The sequence below is a fragment of the Tachypleus tridentatus genome, chromosome 5 (genome assembly GCF_004210375.1).
Source record: "Tachypleus tridentatus isolate NWPU-2018 chromosome 5, ASM421037v1, whole genome shotgun sequence".
NCBI classification, from domain to species: domain Eukaryota; kingdom Metazoa; phylum Arthropoda; class Merostomata; order Xiphosura; family Limulidae; genus Tachypleus; species Tachypleus tridentatus.
Window position 1 is genome coordinate 18074818 of NC_134829.1, and position 14890 is coordinate 18089707.

The 14890-nt window shown below is 32.4% G+C and overlaps 1 pseudogene across 1 annotated transcript in view; it reads right to left on the reverse strand.

Moving 5' to 3' along the window:
- The window catches only part of LOC143251277 (suppressor of tumorigenicity 7 protein homolog), a 74687-nt pseudogene that overhangs the window by 19274 nt on the left and 40523 nt on the right, over nucleotides 1-14890 (reverse strand). Inside the window, exons 9-11 of the transcript XR_013028554.1 lie at nucleotides 11682-11796; nucleotides 6885-6976; nucleotides 2180-2280 (exon numbers count right to left, since the gene is read on the reverse strand). The product of XR_013028554.1 is annotated as a suppressor of tumorigenicity 7 protein homolog (transcript). The remainder of the gene's footprint in view (nucleotides 1-2179; nucleotides 2281-6884; nucleotides 6977-11681; nucleotides 11797-14890) is intronic.

The following is a 14890-nucleotide window of genomic DNA, read 5'->3' on the forward strand; positions in this document are numbered from 1 at the left end:
AGCACTTCTCCAGAGGGGATGATGTGCATTAAAGTTCTCCAAGATTAAAAAGGGAGACAAGTGCTGTTCAATGAAAGTATCAAGGTCTGATTGATCATATGTCTCTGCAGACGACAGGTAGAGAGAACAAACAGTGATGGTATGATCCAAGGAAACACGGATGGCTAAGGCCTCCAAGGGTGTTTCGAGTGGCAAAGACAGGGGGCAAAGATCAGCAAATGCTGATCAACCAACAGTGTCATCCCTCCATGCGCTCGTCCATCACACAGCCTGCCATTTCTGTACAAAGAAAACTGCCGAAAGGTGATTGTATTGGCAGGTTTCAGAAATGTTTCTCGAAAGGAAAGACATACAAGATGGTAGGAAGGAATCAGTTCTTTGATGTCATCCAGATTAGAACGTAAACCTCAACAGTTCCATTGTATCAAGGTGGCCATTTTTATTTATGTGTAGGCTAATTGGGTAGAAAACCCGTCTGTTTACAACCATGTCTTTTTTCCTTACTGTCCATATTCGAGGGAGGTCTATAGACTTCCGTGCATTTTGCCCTGGGTCATTTGGGCAGGCCTTTGCTGTTGGAATTCCAGTGACTGAGGATGTGAATGAATTATTGTTTTGCATCTTGGGGTGGAAGGAAAAGATGTATCTGAGGAAATGCCTGTACCCAGAACCAAAGGAAGTGGATCTTGGGGTTTGTTGGAATGTAAGTAAGGGACAGAGATGGGTGTTGAAGTTAATTCATCAACTTTTTTAACATTGGAGGTCAAACGACTGTCCATTTGTTTTGAGGATGATTCTTTTGGAGGTTCAGAGAGATCTGTCTGCACTCCCACTGTAGTTGTGGAACAAAGTGCAGCAGCATACATCTGAGATGAAGCAGTGGACAGCAACTTTCAAGCCTCAGGATAGTTAATGTTATGAATTATTTTCAAATGCTGCACCTATTTTTCTTCCAACCATTTAGGGCAAGAATGAAAGTAGGACGGGCGAGAGCCACTGCAATTGATGTAATGAGGGTCTGTTTCACACTCATAGGCATCATGGTCATTGCCATCACAACGAGCACACGTCAGGAAACCAGGACATGATGTTTTTCAGTGGCCAAACCTCTGACAATAGAAACATCAGAGAGGTTTTGGAATGAATGGTTGTACCTTGTAATTAAGATAACCTGTCTTGATGGTGGCAGGTGGATGCAGTGACGTAAATGTTAAAATGAGGGCATTGGTCAGCATCATAATTCCTTCTTTTCGAGTAGAGATACGTCTCCCAAGGAGTTTCTGCAGTGTGGAAAAATCAGTGAGAATCTATGACTCGGGGATGTTCTTCAGATCGCTGTCAACAATAACTCCTCGTGATGAATTCAAAGTTGCATGAGGCATAGCCTCAATAGGTATATCCCCAATCACCTTTGAATGCAAGAGGAGTTCACTGTGTTGAGATGTGGATGTTTCCATCAATATGTCACCAGAATGAAGCTTCTTTACTGACATTGGAGGGCCAGCAAGTCCTTTCAGTCCCTTCTGAATAAAAAAGGGGGACATTTGCCCTAAAGGTTTGTCTGAAAGAGAATGTAGGATAAGTACAAATGTTGCTCAGAATCAAGACGTGGTCATTTACCTATGGTCTGTTTTTCACTATTTTATTTAAGTTTTTATTTGGGGGATCCATGATAAAAAAAAGGGAAATTTCGGTGCCCACTGATCCCACCCACCATAGAGCCCTATGAGGGAATGCACTACAATGTCAAACAAGGACATTGTAGCAATGCCAGGATTTCGTGAGCACTATATCCAAACACCAATTTCAGATGCTTGTCCACAACACCTGTTGAAAACTTCCAATACTGGTTCTTGGTTGACCACTCGATTGACCCTAAGGGCCATCCCAAGGCTGTCTGTCTACAGGAATTCAAGGCCAATGTGGTGTGTTAGGGTTGGACTCCTCAACTACCAGGATCCTCTCCTTCCCTTCACAGGTTGCCATGCACAGCAAATTCATGGGTGGATGTTTAGATCTTAGAGCAGGTACTCTGAAAGAACAAAATCTTCCCTCAGAGATCCCCTCACCACGTACAAGTATCCACACCGAGGAGCGCATATAGAGATCAATGACAGTAAAAGACTAAGTGCATGAAAGTAAGTGTAAGATTCAGTATGGAAGAGATAAGTGATCCTACAGCATACACTCTACAGAACAATCCCTATGATCAATATTATCACCACCCCAGAAAGGATCGTGTGCATCAAAGTCTCCCAGAATTAAAATGGGAGATGGTAACTGTCCAATAACAACATCAAGATCTCATTGATCATAAGACTCTCCAGGAGACAGGTAAAGAGAACAAACAGTGATTGTAAGACCAGAGAAAACATTAATGGATATGGCCTTCAAGAGTGTATTGAGTGACAAAAATAAAAAGGGCATGTGCTCATTGACTAGCAGTGCCACCCTTTCATGCACTCACCCATCACATAATCTGTCATTTTGGTATAAAGAAAATTGCTTAGATGTGACTGTATCGGCACATTTCAGAAATGTTTCCTGTCGTAAAAGACACACAAAATAATACAAATTAATTAAGGCCTTAATGTCATCCAGATTAGAACATGAGCCTTAACATTTCCACTGTATCAAAGTGGCCATTTTCACTTAGGTGGAGGAGAACTCTTCAGTTTACAGCCACACTATCTTCCTTTATTAGAAAAATGTCTGTTGACCTTCATAGATCATGTCCTGGGTCAAGTGGGCAGGTTTCTCTGTCAGTAGACATAGATTCCAGCAATGGAAGGAATGATAGGGATAGAAACACTGACTTCTCATCTCAATTATCCAATGAGATCAAATGACTCTTCATATGTGGTGAAAAAGACTCTGACTGAAGTACAGAAAGCACCGTCTGCTCATTCAGTAGTGGTGAAACACAGTGCAGCATCGTATGTCTGAGATGGAGTAGGAAACAACAATTTTGAGCCTCTGGATAAGAAATGTTATTAGGGGGTTTTAACCCCTTAGCCACAGCAGCCATTTTTAAACCTCTTCTGTGAATTTTACTGAGTTACATTCAAAAGTATAATTAAACTATTTTAACATGAATGTATTTCAATGAAATTATTATTCAGAAGTACATTATAACTTCAAGTTCTACATTATCTAAATTTTATTCCTTTTTTTTAAAAGGAAATATTTAAAACAAGAATAAAAACTGCAGGTTTTGCTATCACATGATCTGCTTGCAGTTACAAGTCTAACATTTTACAAGCAATTACATACAATACTGTTAGAATAGAGACTGTTGGCAAACAAGGTGAAATTGAAGTTCCACCTGTATTTTGTTAGTGTCTGGAAAATTTCCAATAATTTCTCATTGGGGTTTTGCGTTCTAATATTTCAAAACTTAAGGTTAGCCACACCCATCTGCAAAATCAAAGCTATGTTGCTAGGTGACAGTTTGAAGTTCAATGACAAGTTTACTACCATTGAATAGAGGAGATTTCCCATTATTCAGTTATAAAGTTTTCTCAATGAATGGATTTGTAGTATAAGATAGAAAAGAAGTATAGTCCACTGTTCTATTGAAGTGTACCTAGTATTTGGCAAGTATTTCTTACCTTATATGTATTAATTTGCTAAACAGGTATATTAGATTTAGGTTTTACGTTTACATTTTAATTGGTTATGTATCATTTGTGCTCTTAAATGTATATTTTAAAATTTTATGACTGTATACATTTAACTTGATGTGGTTTTACTTGTACAAATGTCTAAGCAAGATGGCAATATTCACGTGAGCACGTGTTAATGAAAGAGTTTGTGGGCGACCTGCCCTGTAATATCTATTACAACCATGAGGTTGCATTGGGAAGGACAAGTTGAAATACCTGCATCAACAATAAAAGACAAAGAACTGAAAAGGAGATTTAATAATAAACTACAAGTGAGAAGTTAAAGATGTTAAATTATGTATGAGAAAAAAATATTACAGAACAATCTCAATATTTAAAAGATATGTACATATTCCAATTTCTTAAATGTAATCATTTCATTGCACTGTGTATTAACAATAATATGTAGAGTTAATGATATAATAGGGAAAATGGGAAATTAAACAAACTTTACTTTGAAAATCATTTGATATTCATTTAGGATGTTCTAGGATTATGTAAATGAGATCTGAAAACTATAATATAATAAATAGTATTTTTATGCTCAAAATGAAAATCACTTTGCCTGTGAACTATTATAATTGAGTGTATATAACTACATGAAAAAATGATCATTTTATTATAAATAGCAGAAAAATAAAAAATGTCTTATTTTTTCTCAAACTACTTACTATTAGGATTGTGCAACACAAATTTAAAATTATTTCATTAACTGGTTTTATTTTTGTAAAGAACTTTCATGAGAGTTGCATACCAACCTGCAATATAAGTAGGTCATAATCATTCAGTTAAATGTTATACTTTTTTCTCCATCCATCCAGGGTAAAAATGAAAGTAAGAGGGGTTGGAACCCCAACAAATAACACAATAAGGGTCCAGTTTGTACTTGTAAGAATCCACCTTGAGAATAATAATACAGTAATTAAGCCAAATCAAACAAAATAGCAACAGAACTAATGAGGAAGCCTACACTAGAAACAGTGTGAAACTGAAAAGACCAAAAACTAGTTAAGCCTAATCTAACAGTAGAGAACAAAAGGATAATCCAAGAACAAAAAGAAAAATGAAACTGAACAATAAACAGGTGCAATACTGAGAGAAACCTATGTGGGCCCTGATTCAAGAATTAATTGAATAAAAAAGTTTATTAATGAAACAGGAACAGAAATGATGATATAAAAGTAGGAAAATAATATTGTTAAACAAATGAAGGACATACTATGTTAAAAGTAAATGAATGGTACATAAGAAAAATAAAGACAAATTATGAACCATTACAAATGGTTAAACAAATGAAGGGCATACTATGTTAAAAGTAAATGAATGGTATATAAGAAAAATAACAAAGACAAATTATGAACCATAATATAACGTAGTGTTAACTAATACGAATAAGAGTATGTTATGGAATTTAAATAATTACAGATAATAATATTAATAATAGCATACATTGTAAAATGTATTATCTTTCCAAAGTTGGTGAACTGTTTGGCAAGCAGTGGATTACAAAGCAAGAGGTGAGATTTGATGAAAGACTGGACAGCAGAAAATCAAACTCCTGTTAAAATAAGACAAAAAATGTGCACTGAGTAATACAAACAAAAGCAATCATAAATGTGGAAAGTATATATATTTCCATATTGAGAATGGAGACTACTTAATGGAAATGAAGAACACTAGAAATCCAGTGGTGGAAAAAGGCTATTAAAATCTCTGTCTGCTCAAACAGGGTTGGTGTCTACAAGAGAAATCGCAGGTGAGAACTGGAAGAAAAGACAGACTCGTTTCATGTTCAATTCCCATAGTAAAAACAAAAAAAAGATACCAAAATGGCACAGGGGCACCCACACTTGTGACCAGTAAAATAGTGCTATTTGTAAGCATGACTCCCAAAGTGGTAATATTAGCTTTGGAATGCAACTAGAATAAGTTGAGATAAATGAAGGCAAATTTCAAACTCCCAAAAATCTAGAAATTTGAACAAATTAAGAATAATTCACAAGTATACTAAGCACAAACATAAAAAAAATAAAGAATGACATAACATGTCCAAGTAATAAGAAATGATAGTTTGATAGAGGCTCAAAGAGTGAGTAACGTGTCATGTGAGTGCACTATGCTTCTATTGGGTGGAGAGGTGATACATGAAGACTTACATGACATGTTGGAATCACTTAATTGCAATAGGTGGAACAGAAGGCTTGTGGCATGTGTAAATAAAAATTTTGCACATAGGGAACAGCAATGAATAAGAATAGGGAAGTACTATATTGGTAAGTGTTTGTATTCTTGGCATGAAACCACCCTTTACTCAAACTTACTCAATAATGACTTTGTAAAATAACAAATAAATCACAACTATTTTATTTAAAAGTTTGATTTTCTTTGCATTCAAATTTCACTACATACTGTCACTTTACATTCAGAGTTATAGTATGTACAGTTTCATGATTACATGGTGGTTAAAATGTTAGATAAAATGACTAAGACCATATACAGAATTAAGGCAGTTTTATTTTATCATTAACAAAATTATTCGTTTAGTGAATGAGTTGTTGTTGGCAATACTAGAAGGCCAGCACCTTACATGAACTTAAGGAAACATAATTTTCTGAGAAATATAAAAAGATAGGTTTGCGTTTTTACTGCTTTGAATTTTGCAGGGTAGGTTTGAATAGATAATCCTGAAGGAACAAATGATCACTTTACTAAGCACAAAGGTGAAACATTAAAGAATGAAAAAACTGTCTGAGTAGCAAGAAATGATAGTTTGGCAGAGGCTCAAGGAGTGAGTCACATGTTTCTTGGATCCATTCTTGTGCATGTTATGTTAACAAGAAACAACTTTTTATCTTCAATACTGAAATAATATTTTGTGGTATAATGTGCTCCACTAGCATATATAGCACTGCATCCGTATACAGTTTAGAAATATTCAGAACACTGAGTGTTATTTCAAGATCCAGTAGTTAATTATCATATTGCTACATATTTCAGGATCTGTGGGACCACCAATCAAGTCTACTACTACCAATTTTAAAAACATGTAAATGATTTTCCAATAAAATACACTTTTTACTAAATTTTTCACTTCACACTAAATACAAGAATTTCCTCTAATATAATACTCCAAGTTAGTTAGTAGAGACTATACGTGTTGTATTAGCAAATTTACTGCAGATAGGCTTGTTATGATCCATAAAATAAAAGCTCAAGTACCTTAGGAACACGAGGATTAAACTCAACTGCTCGATGGATGGCTTCAACAGCATTCATTTCTGCTGTACTAAGTCCTCTTTTAGATGCTACATCTGGTGAAAATCTAAGGATGAAAATGTAATATTATATACATACATATTCAATATTATCAATTGCAAATTAAAATTAGCTGTTCTGAACTATATATTGTGTATCGTATCAATAGCATTAACTCAACAAAATTAGATCATAAGATTCAGAGCACATGAAACAAAAATCAAAGTGTATCAATTATATATGTAGTATTTTTATGAATTCTCAACTATGATAATTAAAAAAACAATATTTCTTTGTGAAATCTTTTGAGGAACACTTAAAATGCTTATCTTTATTATAGATTTCAGTTACAAGTTACACCTTCCTACATTAATGTAAAGCTTCCAATAAATACTTTATGAAATAGTGAACTTTGTTTTGAATAAAAACAATTGAATGCAGTTTTACTGTGTTTACTATAACAAGCATAAATAATAAACAAGTAGATTTTTTAATCATTAATCTTAAGGCTTTACTTAATCACTTTAAGAAGCTTTAATCTGTTTTACATTAATTCATATGTACTTTTTTGATGAATTTTCTTAGCTCATTTAAGCATTAACTTATCAGGCTGACAAAACCTGATTTGATTTGAATTTTATGTAAAGCTACAAGAGGGCTATTTGCACTAATTGTCCCTAATTTAACAGTGAAAGACAAGAGAGAAAGCAACTAGTCATTGTCATCCACTGTCAACTTTTGAGCTACTCTTAAAATAACAAAAAGTTGGATTGAAATTTACATTCTAATACCCTCACAGGTGAAAAGGCAAACATGTTTGGCAAGGTGGGGGAGTCAAATCATCACCTGAAGACTGTTTAGAACCACATGCCTATTATACAGAATAGATATTTTACAGAACCAACCAAATTCTTGACAATATATGGTAGCACTTTTTACTATCTAAAACAGTGTTAATGACTTCTTTTATACTGATGATATGAAAACTAGGTTGACAGTTTCTTATCACCACCTGTATCACATTCAGTTCGACACATCAGATATCTTTATAATATCACGACACTAAGTGATCTTTAATTAAGAGAATTTCATAAAACTTAACAAATTTATGCTTAAGAGTTGGCAATGAACAACAAATGATAACTGTCCACTTAAATGATCTTTTTGTAAACTTAAGCTCAAAATTGTTAATCTAGTTTGCTTGGCCTAAACAATATTTGCAAATTTACATGTGATTTCAACCCTATAGTTTTGCTGCTGTAAATCAGCTATATTTAATTCGAAGGACAAAAATACAAAAAAATTCTCCACCTTTCCTCTTAGATGAAGCTGTACTAAAAATTTCAGGCCAATAGCTCATATATTTTTTTGCATAGGAATGTGCAAGCAAATCCAGAAAAAATGAATAGTTTTTGTTAAAGAGTTTTGCACATGTGACTTATATTTAGACCAAATTTGACAAATTGTAGGTTGTAAAAATCCACAAGTGTACCACATATGAAAAACTCCATAAAATTTAAGTATGTTTTTCATCTAATAAAGTTTCCATACTTTTAGTGTGAAGATAGAAAAAGGAAAAAACCTCAAACAAAATTGGAGATTTTATATCTTGTGTATTTCTTAAGGGACTACCTTGAAATTTGGTATGTGAATTAATGGTCCAGTAGAGAACATCCACCATAAATGTAATCGTCTGGATTACTACAGTTCAAACTATAGAAAATAATAAATTAGTAAGCTTACGTTCATGTAACATGACAGATTATCAGTAAACATTACAATGTTTTTATACACATCTTATTTATTACATCTTAAGGTTTGTTAAGCAATGTTTTTCTCACGAATTTTTAATTTTTACATATTGCTTACCCAATATGCAAAGTAATTTTCATTCTTTTAAGATTAAAAACACTTATATGATAAAAAAATTTTAAAATTTCACATGAAAAATTCTTATAATGTCCAGATAGTTTTATCAAACGTTTCTCATGAAATATTTTAATATTTTGTTATTTTCAGTAAGAAATCTCTGAATGTGTTTAGTCATTTTGACCAATCTTGTAACAACCATATAAAATTAAGAAATGAATATAAATTATGCTTTTTTCATTCTAAAATGACTACAGATTATTGAATGAAAAAATAAATGTTCAGACTAATTAGCTTAAATCTCGTAACATATTTATACATATTTATTATTTTTATTATATTGACATTTGAGCTGTATCTGCCTAAAAATGATCTAGTGCATGTGTATTATGTTACATGTCCAATAATATAAAGCCGACCTTTAGTTTTTACAAAGTGACCCATCTTAGTTGTGTTTTAGTGAACTGGTATTTGATAAAATAGTCCCATTTCATTTATTATAAACCGTATATGTATTTAGGTTATTACTATTTACAAACAGATTCTAAAACATTTTTCTTAAATTACAGAACAGTAAATAAGGATATAAAGCAAACAATTATCTATTTTAATTTCAACATGAAGTGGTACCTCGGTTCTCAAATGACTGCCTTCTTGAACAATTCGGTTTTCACACATATTGTTTGAGGAAAAAAAAAGGCTTGGTTGTTGAATATAAACTTGGTTCCTGAACCAAGCTGTTGTGGCCCGAACCCCCGAAATAACCTGACTGATGACTCGAACAACCCTTCGGCCATTTTCGGCCATTGCCAAGCTTGCCCAAAACATTTTACCCGCACCTGTCGCTCAGTCCACACCCCCACTAAAATCTGCTGTGAACGTTCTCGTTTTCCTTTTTTTTTCTAAATATTCTGATTAAATAAGCCACCATGGGGTCAAAGAAGGATAATGAAAGCAGCAAATCAAAAAGAAAAGTAGTTAGAGCCACAACAGAAGTGAAAAAAAGATCTCATAACAAAATATGAGAGTGGTGTTTGTGTGTCTGATCTTGCTACACAGTTTGGTATGGCGAAGTCTACAGTCTGCACCATACTGAAAAATAAAGAGGTCATCAAAGGAGCTGATGTTGCAAAAGGAATGACAGTGCTTACGAAACAAAGATCACAAACAATGGAAGAGCTAGAAAAACTGTTGTTAATTTGGGTAAACGAAAAACAGTTAGCTGGTGATAGCATTTCTGAGACCATCATTTATGAGAAAGCAAAGCAGTTGCATGCTGATCTCCTGAAAAACACCCCTGGAATGAGTGCTGATACAAGTAATGCCTTTAAGGCTAGTAGGGATTGGTTTGAAAAATTTAGGAAGAGAAGTGGCATACGTAGTGTGGTGAGACATGGGGAAGGTGCCAAGCAGAAACAAACCTCATTAGACAAGTTTTTAGTGAGAAATAGGTCCAGTGAGTCTCAAGCAGGTTGTAGCAGTGCAAAGAGACAGAAAAGAGAAAGAACCCCAGAAGGAGAGTTACCTGACGTTTTTAAGGAAGATGACTCCCCTTCCAAACAATAATAATCCTCCTACTCTCCACGTTCCTCATCACCTTTCACTTACGCCATCAGCTCTCCTCAGCACAGGTAAAAGTGCAGTTAAATTTTCATTTAATTTTTTTTTTTTATTGTGTTTATAGTTTTTGTGGTTGACTTTATGCATGCAAGTATTATTATACAGGTATAAATAAGCAATACTTTTACTTAAAATGCTTCGTAATGCGTAATTTTTGGAGGTCTGTAACGAATTAATATAATTTATAGTATTTCTTGTGGGAAAAATTGATTCACTTTTTGAACAGCCTTCTGGAATGGATTAAGTTCGAGAACCGAGGTAGCACCATATCTGTACTTGGTTGCTACTTGTAATAGTTTACTAAGGCTTAAGAAATTTCACACGTGAAGGAAATTAAATTAAATTTTTTTAAGTTTTATATATACATTTGAATAACCCCAAAAAATAATCAATTATCTGATCAATACCACAGAATTCCATTATAATTTATCAAGTAAATAGCTAAGGTGTATTTCTATCTTAAAATGTATAAAATCTCGAACAGGATAACGACTCAAATAACCAGTGTGAAGGTTTGTCTCGAAAGAAAGAGAGGACACCACTATATTTGAAAATGGTTGAGAAATTCACAAAGGGGACATTCTGATTGGTTATTCACATGACATATACAGGAGTAAGCATATAAGAGATCGTTTCCAAAAAGAAAAAGAGTTGAGCATGGGCCACTGTGTTTGATTTACTTAATGTTGTGATAACTCAGCAAGTAGAAATGGAAATAAGTTATTTTATATTATAGCTTGTCAATATCAATAACCTGAGTTCCTAATTTGCACAAAACTATAAACTTTGTATTCTGACATCACAAACATCTATTTTGAACCAGTACTATATTTAACACATGGTTGTTTAAGTGTTTGTTTAATATTTATTTTTAAATTAAGAAATTAAATAATGAATAATATGAAAATTTGAATTATAATCTACAATTTTATACCACACTAAATGAGATAAATTCATAAAATGGAAGTTCAATAAAATTTTAACATGGCCTTTGACCCATGACCTGTTACAGTAGGGCTAATTATAGCATTAAGACAATAAAATTGAATATCACTAAACTTTCTGTTTCTAGTGTGATTGCTATGTTTTTGATAAGTTTCTATACTCAAACTTTAAGCTATATGTACTATTTATAATTTGGTTCTATTCTGATCCTATAAATATTAGCATTAAAATGTAAAAGAAAATATATCCAAATAACTGAATTCAAAAGAAAAAAAAACACTAAAGGCAGTACTAAGCCTTTAACTAGAATTCACTGAGAAGACTTACCATCATATTTAGCAAGCACTGCTTGTGTATCAGCATAAGCCTGCATCTCCAATAAAGCCTCAATCAGATTTTCTTGAATACTGAACACATTCATCATGGGAAATTCCTTGATTAGCTGCAAATCCAGACCATATCACTGTAATTTTCCACATTTCTTGACATTGTAAGATTTTATTAGTTGTTTCTCATAGTTAACACCTACAATGTCAAGGAGTAATATAGCTGGTTGGGGTTCATATTTTAGTCAACAGTTAAATAGAATTTTAGTTTATAAAACAAATTTTCAAATTCTCAGAAATACCATTAACTGCTCTTTTTGAATATATAAATTTTGTATGAGTATACATATTGAAACTTGGAGTACAGCATCTTTGATCTAATATCTTTCTCAAGCCATACTTTTAAGCTACTAGCAAAAGTCCACAAAATATTTGTTATCAAATTGTTATCTTTATTACAACAATACGTTTTTTTAAACACCAGATTTCTGGAAGAATACAAAATAATTCTTATCACAGACACCAAAATCTTGCACCAAACAATAGTTAAGCCTTTATTAAGTGCAGCCTATGTTCAATGAAGAGATAAAATAACACTGAAACTTCTGAGCAACATTTTTTTTTCTAAAGGATTAAGGTGAAAGATGTCAAGACACAAAGATGAAAGTCATCACAAGCTTGTACAATGATGTTGAAGTAAGACACTGGTACTACAACACAGTAAAAGTTAATAATTTGCAATGCAAAACTTATTGCAACTTTTAGCCTCAGACATGTATTTAAAAACTGAGATCAGATTAAAATAATTCTTAAATTTCAAGAATAGATCAAATTAATTAAATAGTTTTCCAATAATGCAAGAGCTTAAATGTCTGAAGAAATCAGGAATATGCTGAGTCTATTGCTAGAAGTCCCATTTGTAAACACTGTCAGTTCAACACTCTAATTACAGTAGTAAATGCTAACAATAAATGGAGTGTACATTACCAATGCCTATGTACTTAAGTTTATGCACGCATGATGAGTTTTCAGCATTCTGAAAATGTCCAATTTATACAACCAACATTAAAGAAGAAGATTATGCTTGCCTTGGAACTTGACTGACGTGTTTGGTAAGCCCATAAATACAATTTAAATTTTAACCCCCATAATGTTTTTGTGCTTAAGACGGTAATTCCTATTTTCTAAATTTCCTTTTACAAACATAACACCTACGTGCACTAATTACAATCTCTTTTGATTTTTATATCGATATTTTCTGTGTCAATTTCAATTAGAAAAACTGGAGAACACAACATGTCAGAATTTAGTGTTTGGGTAGACTGTTTTCATGTCTCTGATTTCTCTTCCCTTTTGCTACAGATTTGGTGTGATATACATGATTTTGTCTATACATTTGTACATGTTAAGTTTTTGCACCATAACATTTGATACAGCATGTGTACCTTCATAATATTTGGTAGATTTTTAGTAAAATTACAAGTATTTCATAAAAAAAAAAATTCATTTTTTAATGAAGTGTTTTTACTAAAGATTTGTTTGGGAAAATACAGTCTGTTTGAGTGCAAAGTAATTTAATGTTATGATTAAAAAAAATATTCTTTATCCTAAAAATCTCAAATATTGTTTGAATAATCTCTAAAACCTCCTAAATACATTTCAAATGTTTGTTTTCAGTAATACTTCATATTCTGTAATATTTTCTACACTCTAACCATGTGGGATCTGTCACTTGAACCTCATAACCATCATAAAAGAATAAAGGAAATAAATATAAACTATGCTTTTTAGTGCTAGAAATTACCACACATTATAAAACAAAAATATAAATGTTTATTCTAAGTAGTTTAAATCTCATAATGCAATATATTAACCTTCCAGTTATGCCCAGCTAACATTAAAAAACTTGCACTGACGTGATGCACATGCACTCATGTTATAAGTCCAGTTACGTAAAACTGACCTTTATTCTTCCACGTCATAGTTGTGTTTTAGTGGACTAGTATTTTGTAACATACAGTGACATTTAAATTACTATACATTATATATGTATATAGATGATTACTATTTAGAAATAAAAATTATTAAACTAATCTTTCTTAAAATGCAAGACAATAAATCACAAAGAAAAGTAAACAATCATCTTGTCATCTTTTCACAGATTAAAATGGCTGATAAAACCATCTTAGGGACATTCTCAGTTGTTTATTGGTTATTCTCATGACATAAGGGACTATTATCAAAAATGGAAAGAGGTGAATGAGGTCACTGCATTTAATTCAGTACACAAGTCATTTCTCAGCAAAATCAAAAGACATGACATTCTTATTTTATATTCTAGCTTGATAATATTAATACTTAGAGTTCCTAATTTGTACAGAACTATAGACTTAGTATTTTGACATGACAAATGTGCAGTTTTAAACAGTGCTGCATTCAACATACATGACTCACAAATATATATATTTAGATGTGCTCTTCTAATATTTACTTATAGATTAAAAAATTAACTCATGTACAATACTAAAGTTTGAATTGGAAATTACAATTTGATTTCAAACTTGCTAACATAAATTCATGAAACAGTAGTTCAAAAATTCTGAATGCAAGTCAACAAAAACAATGACATGGCCTTTGACCCATGACCCATCAGGAAAGGGTTAAAACATGTTCAGTTTTGTTTACAAGTTTTCAATGAAAATGATAAAGATAATCAAATTTGATAAGTTTAGTTATGGTGCACCTTGGTCTTGAAAACAATACAAGTCAGGAAAATTCATTGTACAATTGCCTAGTGTGTGCTAATCAGCAAGTCTTGAATTTCAAAAAATACTAACAAAGAGTTAGAACCTTATCTTAACATGGTCCACAGTTAACTACTATTAATTTGTGATTAGTACTACTCAATCTTTATTAACTATGAAAGTCTGAATGGTTGTATCTTTCTTTATATATATAGAATAAAACTTATTTTTATAATCAGGGATAATGTTACACACACGACTTTTTTCACTTATGTATGATGTGACTGTTTTTTGTTGTTTTTTTTAGATTTAGAAGCAATAGTTTATCACAGGTTTGTTTATATAATTGTTTATGAAACAAATAGTGTAGTTCAATTGCTAAAATTCTTGTATTTGGGCTATAAATATCCATCCAAAATGTAGTTCTAATTAGTTCAATAAATATAGTTTAGTTAGATCTAGACTA